This window comes from Tiliqua scincoides, chromosome 2, assembly GCF_035046505.1.
Source record: "Tiliqua scincoides isolate rTilSci1 chromosome 2, rTilSci1.hap2, whole genome shotgun sequence".
NCBI lineage: Eukaryota > Metazoa > Chordata > Lepidosauria > Squamata > Scincidae > Tiliqua > Tiliqua scincoides.
Window position 1 is genome coordinate 24,389,227 of NC_089822.1, and position 20,430 is coordinate 24,409,656.

The 20,430-nt window shown below is 44.5% G+C and overlaps 1 protein-coding gene across 4 annotated transcripts in view; it reads right to left on the bottom strand.

Annotated features, from left to right (window-relative positions):
• PDE4D (phosphodiesterase 4D) overlaps window positions 1-20,430 on the bottom strand; it is a 624,208-nt gene that overhangs the window by 257,368 nt on the left and 346,410 nt on the right. The gene's annotated exons all lie outside the window — the stretch shown is intronic.

Here is a 20,430-nt window from a genome sequence, read left to right on the forward strand (position 1 = left end):
AACCCTCCCAACACTCAATTTGAGTGGATGTCTCCTGGTTCTGGTGTTATGTGAGAGTGTGAAGAGCATCTCTCTATCCACTTTCCATGCATAATTTTGTGTGTCTCAATCATGTCCCCCCTCAGGTGCCTCTTTTCTAGGCTGAAGAGGCCCAAACGCCGTAGCCTTTGGGAAGGAAGGTGCCCCAGCCCAGTAATCATCTTAGTTGCTCTCTTTTGCACCTTTTCCATTTCCACTATGTCCTTTTTGAGAAGAGGCGACCAGAACTGGACACAATACTCCAGGTGTGGCCTTACCATCGATTTGTACAATGGCATTATAATATTAGCCATTTTGTTCTCAATACCTTTTCTAATGATCCCAAGCATAGAATTAGCCTTTTTTACTGCCGCCGAACATTGGGTCGACACTTTCATCGACCTGTCCACCACCACCCCAAGATCTCTCTCCTGATCTGTCACAGACAGCTCAGAACCCATTAGCCTATATGTGAAGTTTTGATTTTTTGCCCCAATGTGCATGACTTTACACTTATTTACATTGAAACGCATCTGCCATTTTGCTGCCCATTCTGCCAGTTTGGAGAGATCCTTCTGGAGCTCCTCACAATCACTTCTGGTCTTCACCACTCGGAAAAGTTTGGTGTCATCTGCAAACTGTGCTACCTCACTGCTCACTCCTGTCTCCAGGTCATTTATGAAGAGGTTGAAAAGCACCGGTCCCAGGACAGATCCTTGGGGCACCCCGCTTTTCACCTCTCTCCATTGTGAAAATTGTCCATTGACATCCACTCTCTGCTTCCTGGTCTTCAACCAGGTCTCAATCCAGGAGAGGACCTGCCCTCTAATTCCCTGACTGTGGAGTTTTTTCAGTAGCCTTTGGTGAGGGACCGTGTCGAATGCCTTCTGAAAGTAAAGATATGTAAGGTCCATGGATTCTCCCGCATCCACATGCCTGTTGACCTTTTCAAAGAATTCTAAAACGTTTGTGAGGCAAGACTTACCCTTACAGAAGCCATGCTGATTCTCCCTCAGCAGGGCCTGTTCGTCTATGTGTTTTGAGATTCTATCTTTGATGAGGCATTCCACCATCTTACCCGGTATATATGTTAGGCTGACCGGCCTATAGTTTCCCGGGTCCCCCCTCTTTCCCTTTTTAAAGATAGGCGTGACATTTGCTATCCTCCAATCCTCTGGTACCGTGGCTGTTTTGAGGGACAAGTTTCATATTTTAGTCAAGAGATCAGCAACTTCATTCTTTAATTCCTTAATAACTCTTGGGTGGATGCCCTCCGGGCCTGGTGACTTATTGATCTTTAATTTATCAATGAGGTCTGAAACATCTTCTCTTTTAACCTCTATCGACTTAATTCCTTGGTCAGGAGGGCCGTTCGGGCAGCAGTATTTGCCCGAGGTCTTCTGCCGTGAAGACAGATGCAAAGAACTCATTTAATTTTTCTGCCATCTCTAAATCTCCTTTTATCTCCCCTTTCCCTCCCTCACGATCCAGAGGGCCAACCGCTTCTCTGGCGGGTTTCCTGCTTCTAAGATATTTGAAGAAGTTTTTATTATTCCCCTTAATGTTGCTGGCCATGCGATCCTCATAGTCTGCTTGGCCTCCCGTATCACCTTCTTACATTTCTTTTGCCACAGTTTATGTTCCTTTTTATTCTCTTCATTAGGGCAAGACTTCCATTTATGGAAGGAAGCTTCCTTGCCCTTTACGGCCTCTCCAACTTGGCTGGTTAGCTATGCGAGCACTCTCCTGGACTTAGTGGAGCCCTTCTTCCTTTGCAGTATACACTTCCGCTGGACCTCTATTACTGTTGTTTTAAGCAGCCTCCATGCACTCTGGACAGATTGGACTCTTTTTACCTTCCCTTTCAACCTCCTTCTAACCAGCCTCCTCATTTGTGGGAAGTCCGCTCATTGGAAGACAAGGGTTTTTGTGAGAGATTTGCCCAGTATTCTTCCCCCGACGTGCATGTCAAAACAGATCACAGCATGATCACTGTTCCCCAATGGCTCCGTAACATTGACATCTCTAACCAGGTCCTGAGTACCACACAATATTAAATCCAGAGTCACCTGTCCTCTGGTGGGCTCCATCACTAGCTGCTCTAAGGCACAATCATTTAACATGTCAGGAATCCGGTCTCCTTTTCATGACCAGAACACAAATTGACCCAGTCAATATGAGGATAATTGAAGTCCCCCATGATTACAACCCTGTCTCTCCTTGTCACCTCCCTGATCTGTTTCCTCAGTTCAAGGTCCCCTTCCGGTTTCTGGTCTGGAGGATGATAGTACGCCCCCAGTATTACATCGCTCCTCAGGCCTGGTAATTTAACCCACATAGATTCTATGGTGGAGTCGGACCCACCTTCAATCTCTACTTAGCTGGATTCTATCCTTTCCTTAACATAAACGGCCACCCCACCTCCAACACGCCCCTCCCTATCCCTCCTATAGAGTTTATGGCCCGGGATTGCGGTATGGCCCCAAAATGTGGTATTTTCCGCATTCCACCAGGTTTCCGTTATGCCCACTATGTCAATGTTTTCCCTTGTCACCAGACATTCCCGTTCTCCCATCTTTGCTCAGAGACTTCAAGCATTTGCATAAAAGCATTTGTACATGGAATGCCCCAGGATGGGCTGCTTATTAGCTCCTTTGTCCCAGCATCCTCTCACTGTGCCAAACCGTCTATCACAACCCATTATGCTACCATTCCCAATTTCTTCTCCTACTCTGCCTTTATCTTGTTGTTCTCTAACCTCCCCATTTTCGTCCCATAGGGATGAGGAGGCCCGAACCGGATGCCCCTCGGCTCCTGTTGGCTTTCCCCCAGGGATCAGTTTAAAAGCTGCTCTGCCACCTTTTTAATGTTATGTGCCAGCAGTCTGGTTCCATTCTGGTTCAAGTGAAGCCCGTCCCTCTTGTACAGGCCCCGCTTGTCCCAAAATGTTCCCCAGTGCCTAACGAATCTAAACCCCTCCTCCTACACCACCGTCTGATCCACGCAATCAGACCCATGATCTCTGCCTGCCTAGCTGGCCCTGTGCATGGAACAGGTAGCACTTCCGAGAACGCTACCTACCTTTGATGTCTTGGCTTTCAGCTTCCTACCTAATAGCCTAAATTTGTTCTACATATCAAGCTTGCATATCACATGATCATCCAGTTTGGGTCCTTTGTGGTTGGTGCAGGCTGCTGTGTCAGATTGGTATACAGTTCATACCATGCTGTTCCTTTTCTCTCTTTAAGGAATTTCCTTGCAGTTCTTGTCATGAGGCCGATTTCTCTGTTTTGAGCAGCTGCAAGCAGCTTCTTAAAATTTCGCTCAGCAGGCACACAGCTCTTAGTCACATAACACTTGCCAATCAAATCTCATAATGAGCACAGAAACAAAAGCTCTCTGCCTGGGAAACTCATACAGTGACAGATATCAATATTTGCATGCACACACACAGCTAGGTCTTTTGCATTAAGTCTTTTATATTTATACTAAGATAGGGTCTGAATTGGCTGGGGCTACCCAGGAAAGAGATCTGATTGACTGAGAATTGTGCGATGGCAGGCAGAGGGAAAAAAAGGAAAATTTCAATTGGGAATTATTAGGAAGAGGTACAGAAAATAAAACAACAGGTTCCAAGCTGTCATTATATTAGTCTATGGTGAAGCTACATGTGGAATTCTTTGTACAGTTCTGGCTGTCCCATCTCAAAAAGTATATGACAGAGCTGGACAAGATATTGAAACAAGAAACTAAATAAACTCTAATAAAGGGATTAGAGTAGCTCCCTATGAAGGCCTTCAGCTTTTTAGCTTGGAGAAAAACTGATAAAGAAGAGAAATCCACCTTCCAGTAGATTGGGAGTGACCTTTGGTTCAAGACAGACAGAGGAAGTGCTTCACGGCATGTACGTCAACCTATCAGTGGCATCACTAGGGGGGTGCAGGATGCACTAGGTGATGTGTTCGGAGGCGGTGACAACACTACTCGCCAAAAATTTTTAATATTTGGTATTTTTGAATAATACCATCATGTCATATAATGTTATATATTAATCGATGTGTAATTTCATGCAAAATGCAATGGAACAAACCACGGTGAAATATTATTATTAACAGTATTTATATACCGCTTTTCAACTAAAAGTTCACAAAGCAGTTCACAAAGCACAAATATCTCTATTCTATCAAAAGTTATAGCCAATGGTACATCACCCTGCCCACAGCCCAGTTGCCCTGCCCACTGCATGGGGGGAGGTACATCACAGGGGTGATGCACTGACCTCCCCCCCCTACCGGGTGACACAAGCCCTAGTGACACCACTGCTCACTATCACAAAACTGATTATGGCCATTAGGTTTAAATAAGACTCACTTTAAAACAGATAAATTCATGGAAGATTAACTTCTACCAATCAGACATACTGATTTCCCCTGTCAACAAAATGGAACTACCATATTCTACCATATTGCATTTTTTAAAAACTGTTAATTGTAAGCTGCTTTGGGCATCTGCTTTCAGAAGAGGAAAGGCAGAGTAGAAATCCTTTAAATAAATAAATAAATAAATAAATAAATATTCTGAGTGAGTATACAGTATGTCTGGTTATAAGATGTTGGGGAAAGCTAACAGGGGAAGGCCTTATATTCATATTCATCTTGTAAGTTTCACTATGCATATATTAAAGTTCATATATACATATTTTTCACTCAGTTACTATAACATCGATGAGTTGCATGTGTGCAACAGTCATTGTAGGAAATGCCATACACAAGCTTTCATAGAATTTCTCTCCCGGAGTTTGAGAAGTGTGATAAGTCTTTGTGGGGACAGGGCATGGTGGTGACGCGATACCCAGGATCACACCACTGCTGGAGACACAGGGGCTTTTTTTAAAAACTCACCTGTATCTGCACCAGCCTTCAGGGGGTGCAGGGAACCCCACAGACCCATCTGCAGGGCCCATCACGGCTTAGGAAAACTAAAAATTGTGATCACGACCCACTTCCAGTTTCACAATCACAACCCTGAGTCCCTGGCGGCGAAGCCCTTGTGTCCCCAGCAGCAATGTGATCCTGGGGATCACGTGACTGCCATCCCTTGGCCCAGCCCCATAGAGTGGCAGAAACAGGACTTCTCAGACCAGTGGCTCATGACCCACCAGTTTGAGAACCACTGCTCTAAAAGACATGCCTTACAACTCTTCTGAAACACACAGAGGGTTCACAGTTCCTTTGCAAACAAACTGATGTAGAAAGCCATTCCCCAAACACAGGAAGTCTGAAAACCACAGATGATGAGCAAAAGAGCCAGGCCTCAAAACAAAGATTTTTCTGACACCTCCAAAGCCAGGCACCTGTTCGCTATGCATAACCATTCAACCCAAAACAATTTCTCTCCCCCTTTCCATTTTAGCAAAGGATCAACCTGTGCTTCTGAGATTGTGATTAATAGTCAGACTGATCATTTCAGCAGCAACACCTGCTGCCCATACAGACAGCACGCAGGCACAAATGAATATCTCACCATCATAAACCTTATTTTATGTTTTCATATCAAAATCAAGCAAAAAGTCGAGTTTCGGTTCCCAATTTGCAAAAACAGGAATCCTGAAGCTGTTCTGAAATTCTTACCCGGGGAAGCAACGCTGACTTTCTGCTCCTTGACTTGTTTTTATACCATTAGAATGCAGGCAAGAAATTTTCTATCAGCTTAAAGTAGAAGAATGACGTACTTACCTGTAAAAAAAAGAGAGAGAAGCACATTCATTACTGTGTGAAATACTGCAACCTAACTGCATCATTTATATTCATTGTTCTTTGAAGAATATTTATTGGCTTTTCTGTCACATTCCTATCTTTCCTTTCTTCAAGGAGCTTCACAAAGTTCAAAAGCAGCCTCCTGTTTAAAGACTGGAAAAACCTGGCTTCAAAAATTAAGTTGCATTAAACTGCTGTGACACAAACAGAATAGAGAATCTTGCAGCACCTTAACAATTAAAAGGAGTATTGGGACATTTTGTGGACAACAGCCTCCTTCAAATAGATGCAAATGACAGTTCTCCTTTGGTAGATGTGTGGGCATCATATATATTAGTGTGCAATTTAAACAATTGCATTTAAATCCCCTTACCCCTCAGACCCACAATGGGTCTCTTCAGACCTGTGCTAGCAATTTCACTAGAGCAAGTTCCAGAAAATGAAGGGGTTGGGGATGCAGCTGGTGGATCCATCTCCTTCCACATTCTCCCCAATCCTGTACAACCTCCTCCCTGCCCAGTTTTGCCCCTTCACCCTTTTAAATCCCTTTCTCTGCTGAAACCTACTGATTTCCATCCCACTGGACACAGCATGCCCTTTTTGGATGTGGCTGCACCAACAGAGAGGGAAGGACAAGACTGACCTGGAAAGCATACATACTCTTGAACACTATGACGACTGGGATCTTTACACTCCCTGCTGAAAAGCTTACATGTAGATTAGGAATAAGAAGGGACATAGGGACACATAGGGGCAGGAGGTCTGGTCTAGAGGGTAGAGACTCTGTTTGCCTGAAGATAACATCCACAGGTCGCCAGTTTGAGGCCACCGGCACTGTGAATGGTGAGACCTTGAAGCAGCTGACAAGCCGAGCCGAGTTATTCCACCCGCTCTTTGGTGTGAGCAAAGAAGTGTCTTGGCTGCCCTCCATGTGAGAGATGAAGGAGCTGCTTGTCAGCTTGCGTGGGAGGAAACTGGAGAACAGAATGTGATACCAGATCAGAAAGATCCATCTGAAATGTTGTGGTTCTTGAAAGATAGAACCTTTCTTCAATTGTAAAAATTGCTACGGGGATTTAGAACAGCCTGCCTTTGTAAACTGCCTTGAATAAAGTCTGGATGACCAAGAAAGGCGGTGTATAAATACCTGCATTATTATTATTATTATTATTATTATTATTATTATTATTATCTTGGAGGACTTTCCAGGACATCTGAACTTTGCCTATTGGGTGATTCCTTCTCCCGGGATTTTTTGCACTGTCTGTATGTGGTTGTGGTTAGAGCTTCTCAGTAAAGTTTGAAGAAAGAAATTAGGAAACTTACAATGGGATTTGTTTTGGGGGGGGGGAGCCCAGGTGCAAACTTGATGCCAAAATGTTACCTGTGTGTGTGTGTGTGTGTGTGTGTGTGTGTGTGCCTGTGAGCATATGAGTCTGTTAGACTTGGGATTGTATTCGAGCAGTTAAGTGGCGCACAGAGCAATGGTCTGAGAATTTGATTGTACAAATGCATTACGTTGATGGTGCTCAGAACTAGTCCCCTGTCACATCCATGTGTTTCCAGCTGCCCTCTTTTTAAAAGATCTTTCTTCATTCCAGACCACCCAAGGTTTCACAGAAACTTAACATCTCTCACTGCACAAAAATGAGCGTTGAGGCACCTCAAAGATGAACAGATTTCTAAAGGCCCACGTTTTCATGGATGACAACCCACATCTGACACTAAGAGCTCTAGTCCACCAAAACATATAACACAATAAATTTGTTTATCTGTTCAGCTGCCCTCTCTGGAACTTCTGGTTTCAGAGATTCGCCAGCTCAATTAACAGCCTCAAAACCAAGTTTCCTTTGTTTTGCATACTTTGATCTGGAAACCTAAACTGCATAACTAAACTAACTTGGATAAACATATTTGCAACTCAGTGCATGAAAGGAGCCACTATTGTTGCCAAAACATTAGTTCATGGACTTTTAACTGCTTACCATGGGATCTTTCATGTTTTCCCTGCATTTTAATGTGCCCCTTAGCGCTACAGCATTTATACTGATCTAGGTACACTTTTGCCACAAGCAGACTTTATTACTATTGCTTCCAGATGCCTCCTGTATAAACCAGGCATTCTAGAAATCTTAGATACAATCAAATGGTATACTGCCACCTACTGTGAGACAGGACTGCCTGCCTAAACTACATCCTGTGGCTCATTCCTTTTGAAGGGCAGATTGCTCAGGGGTGCCTTCTGGTTTTTTTCATGCTTCTTTTTGCTGTTATATGTATCAACTGCCTGGATTAAGCCAAAAGAAATAGGAGATATTGTGAAGACAGCCAAAATGATTAAGGAGCAGGCATACAAGGAAAGTTAAGATAAACATGCCTGAACTTTTCCAAATAACATAGGAAACTTAACACAAGAACATAAGAACATAAGAACAGCTCCACTGGATCAGGCCATAGGCCCATCTAGTCCAGCTTCCTGTATCTCACAGCGGCCCACCAAATGCCCCAGGGAGCACACCAGATAACAAGAAATCTGCATCCTGGTGCCCTCCCTTGCATTGGCATTTTGACATAGCCCATTTCTAAAATCAGGAGGTTGCACATACTCATCATGGTTTGTAACCCATAATGGATTTTTCCTGCAGAAACTTGTCCAATCCCCTTTTAAAGGCAACCAGGCCAGATGCCGAACTTGCTTCATAATAACAATTTAAAATATTTAAAGTTTTAAATAATTTAAAATAATAATTTAAAATATTTAAAGTTTTAATAAAACTTGCTTCATAAAAATTTTCTGATCTATTTTATGTTCTGTGTCTGTACAACATAAGCATCTAGGACAGATAGAAACTGTTGGTGGTATTCCAAGGTACACTTGGAGGGATGATAGGAAATTCTAAGATATTTGCAAAGGAAGTTGAGTGGATATTATTAAAAAGAAAATGGGACATCTTAAATTGCCATAGGAGCCCCCCCCCCTTATTGCAACTGGCAAACACACATCTACCTTTACTAGTAAATGCCACAAATTGCCTAATAATTGCATCACAGGATTTGTTTGGACATCTACCGACATGACTTGGTAAATGTCATCCTGCCGTGATCAAAGGGGTTGCTTTCCTCATCTGGCGCCTTGGAAAGGCATGATGTAACAAGAGCAGCAGGCACTCATACCACCCCAGCCTCTTAGCAGAAAATCCATCTATATATTACAGTCAGTTCCAACATTCTATCACATATTTATGTGACCAAAAAACAGAAATTAGGATGAGGCTCTATAGATAGTTGATCCTCAATAGTTAGTGGCACCAAATGTAGGGCACAAGCTGAGCCCACCCCTCTGAATCTGGGTGCACTCCTTTACCTTGTCTCATATTAGAGAATGATGAACGCCCATGAACGCCAATGGGGAAAAATTAAAGCATTGAATCTGGAAGCCCTGGTGGTACTAGGGTATTTGAATCCTGGAAGATCAGAGTTCTGGTTTGAACTCATGATCAGAGTTCATGCATCTCAGACATTGGCATCCCTGGACATTCACATCTTTATTTTTTAGCATCCCGGTCATTTGCATCCCAATATAACTGGGCAACAAACCCCATTATACGTATAAACTAAACTTCTTATCCAGTCCTAATCCTAACCTACTTTTTTCGTTTTAAAAATAAAAAGTATATTGGGACACAAATGATTGGAACTCAGAAAGAACAAACTCAAATGACCAATACGGGGATGCCTTAAACTGGGATACAGTTGTCTAGGACATGATGGTCCTGTCACTAGCCCTGATGGAGTGGGTAAAAGCTGCTCTAAACCCCTTAAGCCTGAGTTGGCTCAACCCATGCTGACTTTGGTCTTCTCCAGTCTTTTTCCTCTAAGGATGCAAGTTATCTATGTGTGTGGAATGCAGAGATGCACTTGCCCCACACCAGAGACAATACACAAGCTATCCCTCTGCACACAGCCGCATCACAGTGATGGCTATTCCACTAGGGTGTTCATCTGTGCAGAAAGCAAAAGGGAGTCAATGCAGAGATTAACAGGGTGGTGAACTGTGATCACAGCATTCATAGGGAAAGAACTATGACCTTGGATAAATGGCTTTAGCCTTCTTGGTGCATTAGTGCCAAGAAAAAAGATGCAACGTTGGTGCTCGTATTTGGTCAGTGAAAGCAGAGTAGTAAAAGCAAACTTGGTGTAGTTTTGGTCATTGGTTCCGATGTTCTTGCTTTTTTCTTTTTTTAAACAGAGCAAACTATGCACACGTGTGTGTGTGAGCGGGTAAGGTATCCTGATGGATTGGTCCTTGTGTGCATTATTTGCCGGGGAGGGGAACCCTTTCATTGCCTCCACTGGGTCAACTGCATGCGTAGGGAGGCCAGATCCAGGACCACAATGAAGGATAGGGTTAAAGATCCCCTGCTCTGACAAAATCCTTATCTGGTTCTTTCTTTGTGCCTCTACCTGTGTTATTTACAGAAACACACCCACACACATACACAACAGGTCCAGTGATGTAACTGAAGTCATGCCCACTTTGATTCTTAGGTTAATTTGTTCTTCTGCTGCAGGGAGAATGCTGTCTTTTGAACTTCCTTACTGCAGCAGCAGCAAGGGACCCTGAGAGATTATGCCCCTTTCTTCCTAGGAAGAATATCACCACGAGAGAAGGTCAACCTCGCATAAAACACAAAACAATGAAAGAGCAAAACCAATGTAAAACTGTTCAACGTAAGCAGAAGCAATGATATGGCTTGGCATTTTACTCCTAATACATTTCAAAATATGATCATTTTCCAAGGGAAAGCAATTACTTGGAAGATGGAAACAGAGCATTTGACTGCTATTCCACAATCAAGAGTTTTGTTTCAGTCATTCTTCTAGTATAGAAGTGAGACACTCACCACTGTGCTATGCTCAAAAGATGGGGGTTCTGTGCATAAATCATGCTTAACTTCTTCCTTTCATGGTTTCTCCATGTGTTTCCATGACACAGCAGGGACTATGTCCCCAGGACACATTGGGCTAACCCCCCCCCCCCATTTCCCTAAATACAGAATAGGAGATTCAGTTCCAAAATTTGCTACTTTCTTTGGCTAAGAGCAGCTTTATACATTAGCTTTTGAGATATACATCTCAAAACGCAAGGCACAAAAGCTATGAATATATTTCCAAATATGTGTTATCGTCATATAGTGCGCTTGTGAGAGGGCTGGGATTGGCTGCAACTTCCCATACACCGTACAGCTGTAAAATCTGGGATTGCTGCCATGTGAAATGCCCATAGGGGAAAGCTGTTCTAAAGAAAGGCAAGAGGGCAAGATGATGTTAGCCCAGCCCCACAACACAAGGTGCCAAAGCAAATAGCTTTGAGAAAGATAAGTATATTAATTTAAGGTAAAAAAAAAAAAAAACCCCAAGTGTTGGCACTTTGACTCTTGGCACAAGCTAGACACATGCAACAGAGAAGAGTACCAAGGAGGAGCCCAAATTGTCCACACCTCTCAAGGGATGTCCCTGTCACACTTTCAGAACCACCCTCTGGGAGCATGTTCCATATGCAGGGGTTACCTATAATAGGTTAGGATGCTACTGATAAGCATAGTATCAGTGATGGAAATAAGGACTGGCAACCAAAGGTCTAGGTGTTGTTTACCACTTTTTAGCTTTACAGGTGCATTGGTTTGTGAAACAGACACACATCATTAGCTTTCTTGCAGCAAAGGCCATGCTTGCTATGATCACAATACACAGGGAAGCTCCTCTCTAACAGATTTCTGTATTATTAGAGGAGACAAGTATTAAAATACTTGTCATTTCATGAATGCCATCACAAAAGAAAAAGGAATTCAACTGGGATGGCAGAGATATCACATGATATAAAACAAAATGACAGCAGGAGTGAGATTCAGGATCATTTGAAGGATTCCAAATCTGAAAAGCCTTTGTTCTAAACAACTCTATCATGGTATTTAAGAAGATGGGTTTTTGATTTGCTAACTGTGGGAGCTCCAGATCATTTTTGTCCTTCAATTTATAGCAAGTAGGGATCTATGAAAATTCCTGGCAGAAATAAAAGGAGGAAATGAGCGGGAAGGGGGGGGGAGAGTAACTGCATCCATTCCTCCTCTTCTGATCATCCGTTGGTTATCAAGGGGACAGTTGCTTTTTACTGGTGAAAGGACTGCAGAGAAACAAGGACTGGTGCAAAACATGAGGAGAGCAAGTATAATGGGGAGCTCCCATTCCGGTGGGAACAGAGAACAGGTGGGACAGGGAAGTGGGAGGCAGAGCGAGCAGGACTTCTCCTTAAAACTGCAATGGTTGGAAAGCAAAGGCAGACCAATAGGGCAGAGTCAGTTTCATCAACATTATAATGAATGCCAGGGAACCAAACCACAGTAAGTGAGGACTTCCTGTAACTGAAGAAACTCTTAGGAGGAACAGGAATATCTAGAAATAATTACACAAAGCAAATTAAAGGTAGGGGGAAAGTGGCACACAATGACCTGAAAAGGCTTGCACAAAGTAGAAAAGGGGGGACTACTCTACTGAGAGACAAAAAGGAGGAGACTCCTGCTATGAAACAAACACTGTAGGAGAAAAAAAGAAACAGCAAGGCTTCCAGGGAGCATTTAAATTGTAAAATTATCTTATACACAAAAAGCGCCATGCAAAATTAATCTCCAAGTCTGCTTTCCTCTTTTTGCACAAATGAGTATATTAGGAAGACTCTGAAATCAACACAGTGTACTAATAAGGTCCGGTTCAGTCCTAGGTAGTGTGCAGAATATATAAAACTTTTTTCTAGAAGGTGCCTCTTGTGAGGGAGATTAATTGTGGCCTCGGAAATTGCTTGTAATCTTGGAATGCACTTGAAACATTGGCTTTATAAGCACAGCATACAATACCCTTCTTTATCTCCCCTCAACAGTGCTGCAGGCTGAACCAGCACTGGAAAGAGTTAGCCTATTTTTTAAAAAGTGTTCTTGAACAATGATGTTTTACCCTTTGCCTGCCTCCCCGCCCCCAGTCCCCATAGGCAAAACCATAAAGCTTAATTCAGTGGTTCTCAAACTTTTAGCACTGGGACCCACTTTTTAGAATGAGATTCTGTCAGGACCCACTGGAAGTGACATCAAGCAAGAAAATTTTTAACAATCCTCAGCTGCAGTCCTACCAACATTTACCCAGGAGTAAGTCCCATTTACTATCATTGTTAAAAGAATATACATAGTAGCTTGTTAAAAGTTCAGGTCTGTAACATTTCCCCAAATGCAGTCACATAGTATGGTAGCATCAAGTCTAATACGTTAATGAAATATTGAAACGAATGGGGACCCACCTGAAATTGGTTCGCAACCCACCTAGTGGCTACCAGTCCCAACCGGTTGAATTCATATCAAATTTTTATCCACACCTGGGTATATTGTGAGTGCTATCTTATTATTAGTTAGTTAGTTGGCAACCTTCAGTCTCGAAAGACTATGGCATCGCGCTCTGAAAGGTGGTTCTGGAACAGCGTCTAGTGTGGCTGAAAAGGCCAATTCGGGAGTGACAATCCCTTCCACACTGGGAGCAAGTGCAGTCTGTCCCTGGCCTGTCTCCCTGGCTATGGGCCTTCCTTCTTTGCCTCTTAGCCTCAGACTGTTGGCCAAGTGTCTCTTCAAACTGGGAAAGGCCATGTTGCACAGCCTGCCTCCAAGCGGGCTGCTCAGAGGCCAGGGTTTCCCACTTGTTGAGGTCCACTCCTAAGGTCTTCAGATCCCTCTTGCAGATGTCCTTGTATCGCAGCTGTGGTCTACCTGTAGGGCGCTTTCCTTGCACGAGTTCTCCATAGAGGAGATCCTTTGGGATCCGGCCATCATCCATTCTCACGACATGAGCGAGCCAACGCAGGCGTCTCTGTTTCAGTAGTGCATACATGCTAGGGATTCCAGCACGTTCCAGGACTGTGTTGTTTGGAACTTTGTCCTGCCAGGTGATGCTGAGAATACATCGGAGGCAGCGCATGTGGAAAGCATTCAGTTTCCTCTCCTGTTGTGAGCGAAGAGTCCATGACTCGCTGCAGTACAGAAGTGTACTCAGGACGCAAGCTCTGTAGACCTGGATCTTGGTATGTTCCGTCAGCTTCTTGTTGGACCAGACTCTCTTTGTGAGTCTGGAAAACGTGGTAGCTGCTTTACCGATGCGTTTGTTTAGCTCGGTATCGAGAGAAAGAGTGTCGGAGATCGTTGAGCCAAGGTACACAAAGTCATGGACAACCTCCAGTTCATGTGCAGAGATTGTAATGCAGGGAGGTAAGTCCACATCCTGAACCATGACCTGTGTTTTCTTCAGGCTGATTGTCAGTCCAAAATCTTGGCAGGCCTTGCTAAAACGATCCATGAGCTGCTGGAGATCCTTGGCAGAGTGGGTAGTGATAGCTGCATCGTCGGCAAAGAGGAAGTCACGCAGACATTTCAGCTGGACTTTGGACTTTGCTCTCAGTCTGGAGAGGTTGAAGAGCTTTCCATCTGATCTTGTCCGGAGATAGATGCCTTCTGTTGTAGTTCCAAAGGCCTGCTTCAGCAGGACAGCGAAGAAGATCCCAAACAAGGTTGGTGCAAGAACACAGCCCTGCTTCACGCCGCTTCGGATGTCAAAGGGGTGTGATGTGGAGCCATCAAAGACAACAGTACCCTTCATGTCCTTGTGGAAAGATCTGATGATGCTGAGGAGCCTTGGTGGACATCCAATCTTGGGGAGAATCTTGAAGAGGCCATCCCTGCTGACCAGGTCAAAAGCCTTCGTGAGATCTATGAAGGCTATAAAGAGTGGCTGTCGTTGTTCCCTGCATTTCTCCTGCAGTTGTCTAAGGGAGAATACCATATCAGTGGTGGACCTGTTGGCTCGGAATCCACACTGTGATTCTGGATAAACGCTCTCTGCAAGTACCTGGAGCCTCTTTAGTACAACTCGGGCAAACAACTTTCCTACAACGCTAAGGAGAGAGATGCCACGGTAATTGTTGCAGTCACCCCTGTCGCCTTTGTTCTTGTACAGCGTGATGATGTTTGCATCCCTCATGTCTTGAGGTACTCCACCTTCTCTCCAGCAGAGACAAAGGATTTCATGCAGCTCAGTGATGATGATCTCTTTGCAGCACTTTAGGACTTCAGCAGGGATGCTGTCTTTTCCAGGTGCCTTGCCAAAGGCAAGGGAGTCCAGGGCTACGTGAAGTTCTTCTAGGGTTGGTTCACTGTCAAGCTCCTCCAGCACAGGCAGGCACTCAATGTTGTTCAGCGCTTCTTCGGTGACTACATTTTCTCTGGAATATAGCTCAGAGTAGTGCTGCACCCAGCGTTCCATCTGCTGCGCCCGATCCTGGATGACCTCGCCTGTTGCAGACTTCAGAGGGGCAATTTTCTTCTGTGTTGGACCTAGGGCCTGCTTGATACCATCATACATCCCCTTGATGTTGCCCGTGTCAGCTGCTACCTGTATCTCGGAACAGAGCTGGAGCCAGTAGTCGTTAGCACATCTCCTGGCAGTCTGCTGGACTTTGCTGCGAGCACCTTGGAGGACCTGCAGGTTGCGCTCACTGGGACAGGCCTTGTATGCTGCTTGAGCTCTCCTGTTTTCCTCAATGACTGGTGTCAACTCCTCAGAGTGGGCTTCAAACCAGTCTGCTGTCTTGTTGGTCTTCTTGCCAAATATGGACAAGGCGGTGTTGTAAACGGCATTCTTGAAATGTTCCCATCTGTTGGATGCGTTTGCATCGACCGGGCCTGGAAGAGATTCCTCAAGCGCTCATGCAAATTCCTCCACTTTTCTCTGATCCCGGGTCTTGCTTGTATCAATGCGAGGTCTTCCTTCGGCATAGCCACAGGTTGCTTGCTTGCGGGGACTTAGGATGCCCTCAAGGTATTCTATGATTTTAGATTATACTTTTTTTGTGGGGTGGAGGTTGAATCTCTTGTCCTTTTACTTGTGGAGAAATAAGGACAAGTATTCAAGGGGATTCTACCAGGTCCTCAAAAAGAAGCAACACTAACAACACAATCATATCATCAGTGAGGTGGCAAAGTTTCCAGACAACACCAAACTATTCTGAGTGGTGAAGACCAGAAGTGATTGTGAGGAGCTCCAGAAGGATCTCTCCAGACTGGCAGAATGGGCAGCAAAATGGCAAATGTGCTTCAATGTCAGTAAGTGTAAAGTCATGCACATTGGGGCAAAAAATCAAAACTTCACATATAGGCTGATGGGTTCTGAGCTGTCTGTGACAGATCAGGAGAGAGATCTTGGGGTGGTGGTGGACAGGTCGATGAAAGTGTCGACCCAATGTGCGGTGGCAGTGAAGAAGGCCAATTCTATGCTTGGGATCATTAGAAAAGGTATTGAGAACAAAATGGCTAATATTATAATGCCGTTGTACAAATAGATGGTAAGGCCACACCTGGAGTCCAGTTCTGGTCGCCTCATCTCAAAAAAGACATAGTGGAAATGGAAAAGGTGCAAAAGAGAGCGACTAAGATGATTACTGGGCTGGGGCACCTTCCTTATGCGGAAAGGCTACGGCGTTTGGGCCTCTTCAGCCTAGAAAAGAGGCGCCTGAGGAGGGACATGATTGAGATATACAAAATTATGCAGGGGATGGACAGAGTGGATAGAGAGATGCTCTTTACACTCTCACATAACACCAGAACCAGGGGACATCCTCTAAAATTGAGTGTTGGGAGAGTTAGAACAGACAAAAGAAAATATTTCTTTATTCAGCGTGTGGTTGGTCTGTGGAACTCCTTGCTACAGGATGTAGTGATGGCATCTGGCCTGGATGCCTTTAAAAAGGGGATTGGACAAGTTTCTGGAGGAAAAATCCATTACGTGTTTCAAGCCATGATGTGCATGTGCAACTTCCTGATTTTAGAAATGGGCTATGTCTGAATGCCAGATGCAAGGAAGGGCACCAGAATGAGGTCTCTTGTTATCTGGTGTGCTCCCTGGGGCATTTGGTGGGCCGCTGTGAGATACAGGAAGCTGGACTAGATGGGCCTATGGCCTGATCCAGTGGGGCTGTTCTTATGTTCTTATATATGCATTTGCTTGGATGTCAGATCAACAGTGATCAATGGAGTTTGCTGCCAGATAATTGTGCATAAAATTGTAGCTTAAATCATTTTGAACATATTAAGCTACCTTTATTTATGTTTCAGCTGTTCTGCAATGATTTCCAGTCCCTCACCATAAAACATCCGGCTACAGGCCTACTTTGCTACTCCACAACACATTAGGAAATCCTGAGATACAACTGCAGGCAGGTTCTGGATATTTTACTACATTTCAGAACTTATGAAATCTTGACAAATCTAAACAGTTTTAAACAAAATACACTGCAAACATTTGCATGCCTACTCAGAAACAAAATCCAATGAGTTCAATAGGACTTACTCCCAAGTAAGCACGTATAGGCTCACAGTGTAAAAATGAGAGTTGGCATTCAAAGGAAAATGCCAAATGTAAGACATGGTCAAGAAAGCAGCAACACATTTGTTGAATAAGACAATCTTGTTTTACTCTACTCACATTTGCTCTCTCTTTATACAATGCCTACAACACCAAAGAAACTTAAAAATGCAGAGGAAGACCTAGTGTTGCTTTCAGGGGCTCTAGCTCCTCCATCCAGAAGTCAGGCAACTAGATCATCATCAGCTGCTCTTTGCATCACCCACAAGCCAATTTGACCTGATATACTAAAGAAGAAGCCACACATTATTCAGGTTCCGCAGAGGAGCAGCAGCACATATCATGGCACTGCTGCTCACACTTTCTGCACACTCCCTCAAAAATGCTTGCAGCTCTCCCAGCGCTGGAGGGAAACTTTGGCCTTTTGAGTTTTGGGTAAAGATGTACACGCACGCACGCACACACACACACACACAGAGGCAAACACACAGTGCTGCCGGGGGCTCGGTAAACCCCCTGTTTATGCTGTCTGCCTAGGAGCATAAAGCACCTCACAGTTGGCTACAAATACACAGCTGGTGGGCAGCCTTTGGATTAGTGATTAATAAATCAGGCAGGCTTACATGAAGGGATTTTCCTCTGTTCTGAAGTGTGCAGACACTGTAGACTACGAAAGGTGAGGTCAAATAGGCCATTACTGCAGAGACAGAGTTTGGAATGCCATCTTACAGCCGACCCTACTGAAAGTTCTGCACTGTGATCCAGCAGGACCGCAGCAGTCTCTGTCACATCAAGTGCGGGACTAGAGGCTGCTGGAGATGTCCTCAGGGGAAGTGGACATCTGTCCTCTGAGATAAAGCCTCTGAGATCCGTGGCAGCAATATCTGCAACAGTAGCTGCAGTCGCTGTCCCCACCCCCTCCTGGCCTGAACTGTTCCCTCGGCACCCCAGGCCCTGTTTTGCCTTCTCCCTGACCCCTGCTCTGGCAGGTTTAGGCCTCCAAGTGACAGTGGCAGGCCAACGCAGGCCTTGCCACCAGCGTGTGGGCCTCTGTGCTGCTGCAATGTGCCTTACGGCATGTTTGTGACAGTGCACATGCCTGTTTCACTGGCACGAGCCATCATAGGATTGGACCGTTGATTAACTACCCAATTTTCTCCTGTCGTCTGAAATTTAAAACGTGAGTGACTAAGTACAGACTAAACTTTGTGTACAGAAATCTGCAGGAACTGCTGACTGGTCTTTACATAAACTCACACACATATAAGCATTTTATCTTCCCACATTTGGCTTTCTCCTCACACAGTTTCTGCCTCACTGCCTCGTTAAGCAATCTTTAGCATGTCATGTGGAGTCAGGCACATCAAACAGTTAGGCAGATAGGAAAGGCAAACTGATAAATGAAATGGAAAGAAGATTGCATGTTTCTGAATCTTCTGCTTCTTTTCCAAAGCAAGAAGAAACCTTTGCCTTTCTTTAGACAAGTATTCTGTGCATATTTAAATATTCATTCAGACTGAGGAAGTGTGGGTCCCCAAAACACTGCATAACTTTATCTATGTGTCTATGAGCCAAATTCTAAGCATATCTACTCAGGTGTAAGTTCCATTATAGCCAATGTGGCTTACTCCCATATTAATGTGGACAAGACTGCAGCCTATGAGATTTTCATCCTAAACCTATCAGCATATTATGCTGGCAGAACATGTGTTCTGCTGGCAAAAAGTGCTTTACAGCCTTTGTAAATGCAACCATGCCAGAGTGTGGCCTGGCTACCACTAAAAGTGGCATATGGTGGGGTTCATGCTCTGACAGACTGGGGACTCCCACTAATGCAGATAAGGCCACACAGGGGGTGGTACAGGGTGGGGGTGGGCTAAATGGGCGGGGGTGAGTTGAACTGGGAGGAGATGGGGTGGAAGGCAGATTGGGCCTGAGAACTAGGCATGTTTGGTGACAATGGTGCCCACCTAATCCTAACCTCAAGCCCAATTCACCTTCATGGGTCAACACAGACTTGTGCCAACTATAGTGTTGGAGTAAACACAGGTTGACCCATGGCAGCTTCCCATGCAGCTGGAGCTTACCCCAGGACAAAAGAACAAATTTCCCCTACTCCAAAGAGGCTTTGACAAGCTGAAACATGCTGAAGCTGCATTGGCACCGCTGTATCACCACACAGAGAGTTACACAGGATTGGGCAGTTTAATCTTAGACACCATTGGAAAGAAGAATATTTAGCGTATTTACAGTACATTTCAATGGACAAATAGTAATTTGCCAGCTGAAGGGCTACCATATTTTGAACGTCACCTCAAGAACTTCAACTGGTAGGAAGGCTCAATAAAGCGCTTGCTTTGTCGATAGCATTAAGCAGAAATGGTAATCGTAAAGCCAGGTGAGGTTCAGGAATTTTGTTTAAACAATGGATCAGAAGATATAATCTACTGATTCTGAATTTTCTCAATTTCCATGGCAGCATGAAAAATACCTGGTTGGCCTATGATTGGGGTGGGGATGGGAAATACACCTGGAGAGAACAATAGAATGCTGAAGAGGGGGAGAGAGACTTATTATTATTATTATTAACAGTATTTATATACCGCTTTTCAACTAAAAGTTCACAAAGCGGTTTACAGAGAAAAATCAAATAACTAAATGGCTCCCTGTCCCAAAAGGGCTCACAATCTAAAAAGATGCAAATGAATACCAGCAGACAGCCACTAGAACAGACAGTGCTGGGGTGAGGTGGGCCAGTTACTCTCCCCCTACTAAAAAAAAGGAGCACCCACTTGAAAAAGTGCCTCTTACCCAATTAGCAGGGGTTACAGATAAAGGTGGGGCCTCGGCATCTGCAAAGTCTCGTTCTCAGTCCCCCACAGATACCAAAAATTGCAGATTAGCGAACCCATGATTTTCAGCCTCTTATGCCCTCCAAAGGGGATGGGAGCTGTGCTCCAGTTCCCTCTGGAGGGCTTTCTGAAGCCTGGAGAGGCAGTACACATCCACACACGGCCTCTGTGGGATTCAGAATGGCCCACAGAGCCAAAAAAAACTACTTCCTGTTTCCCTCAGGAAACTGGAAGTAGTTTTTTTTTGTTTCTACAGGCCATTCTGAAGCCCGCAGTGGGCGGTTGTGCGCTGCCTCTCCGGGTTCCAGAAAGCCCTCTGGAGGGCTTTGGAGCATTCCAGGTGAGGCCCAAGCCTG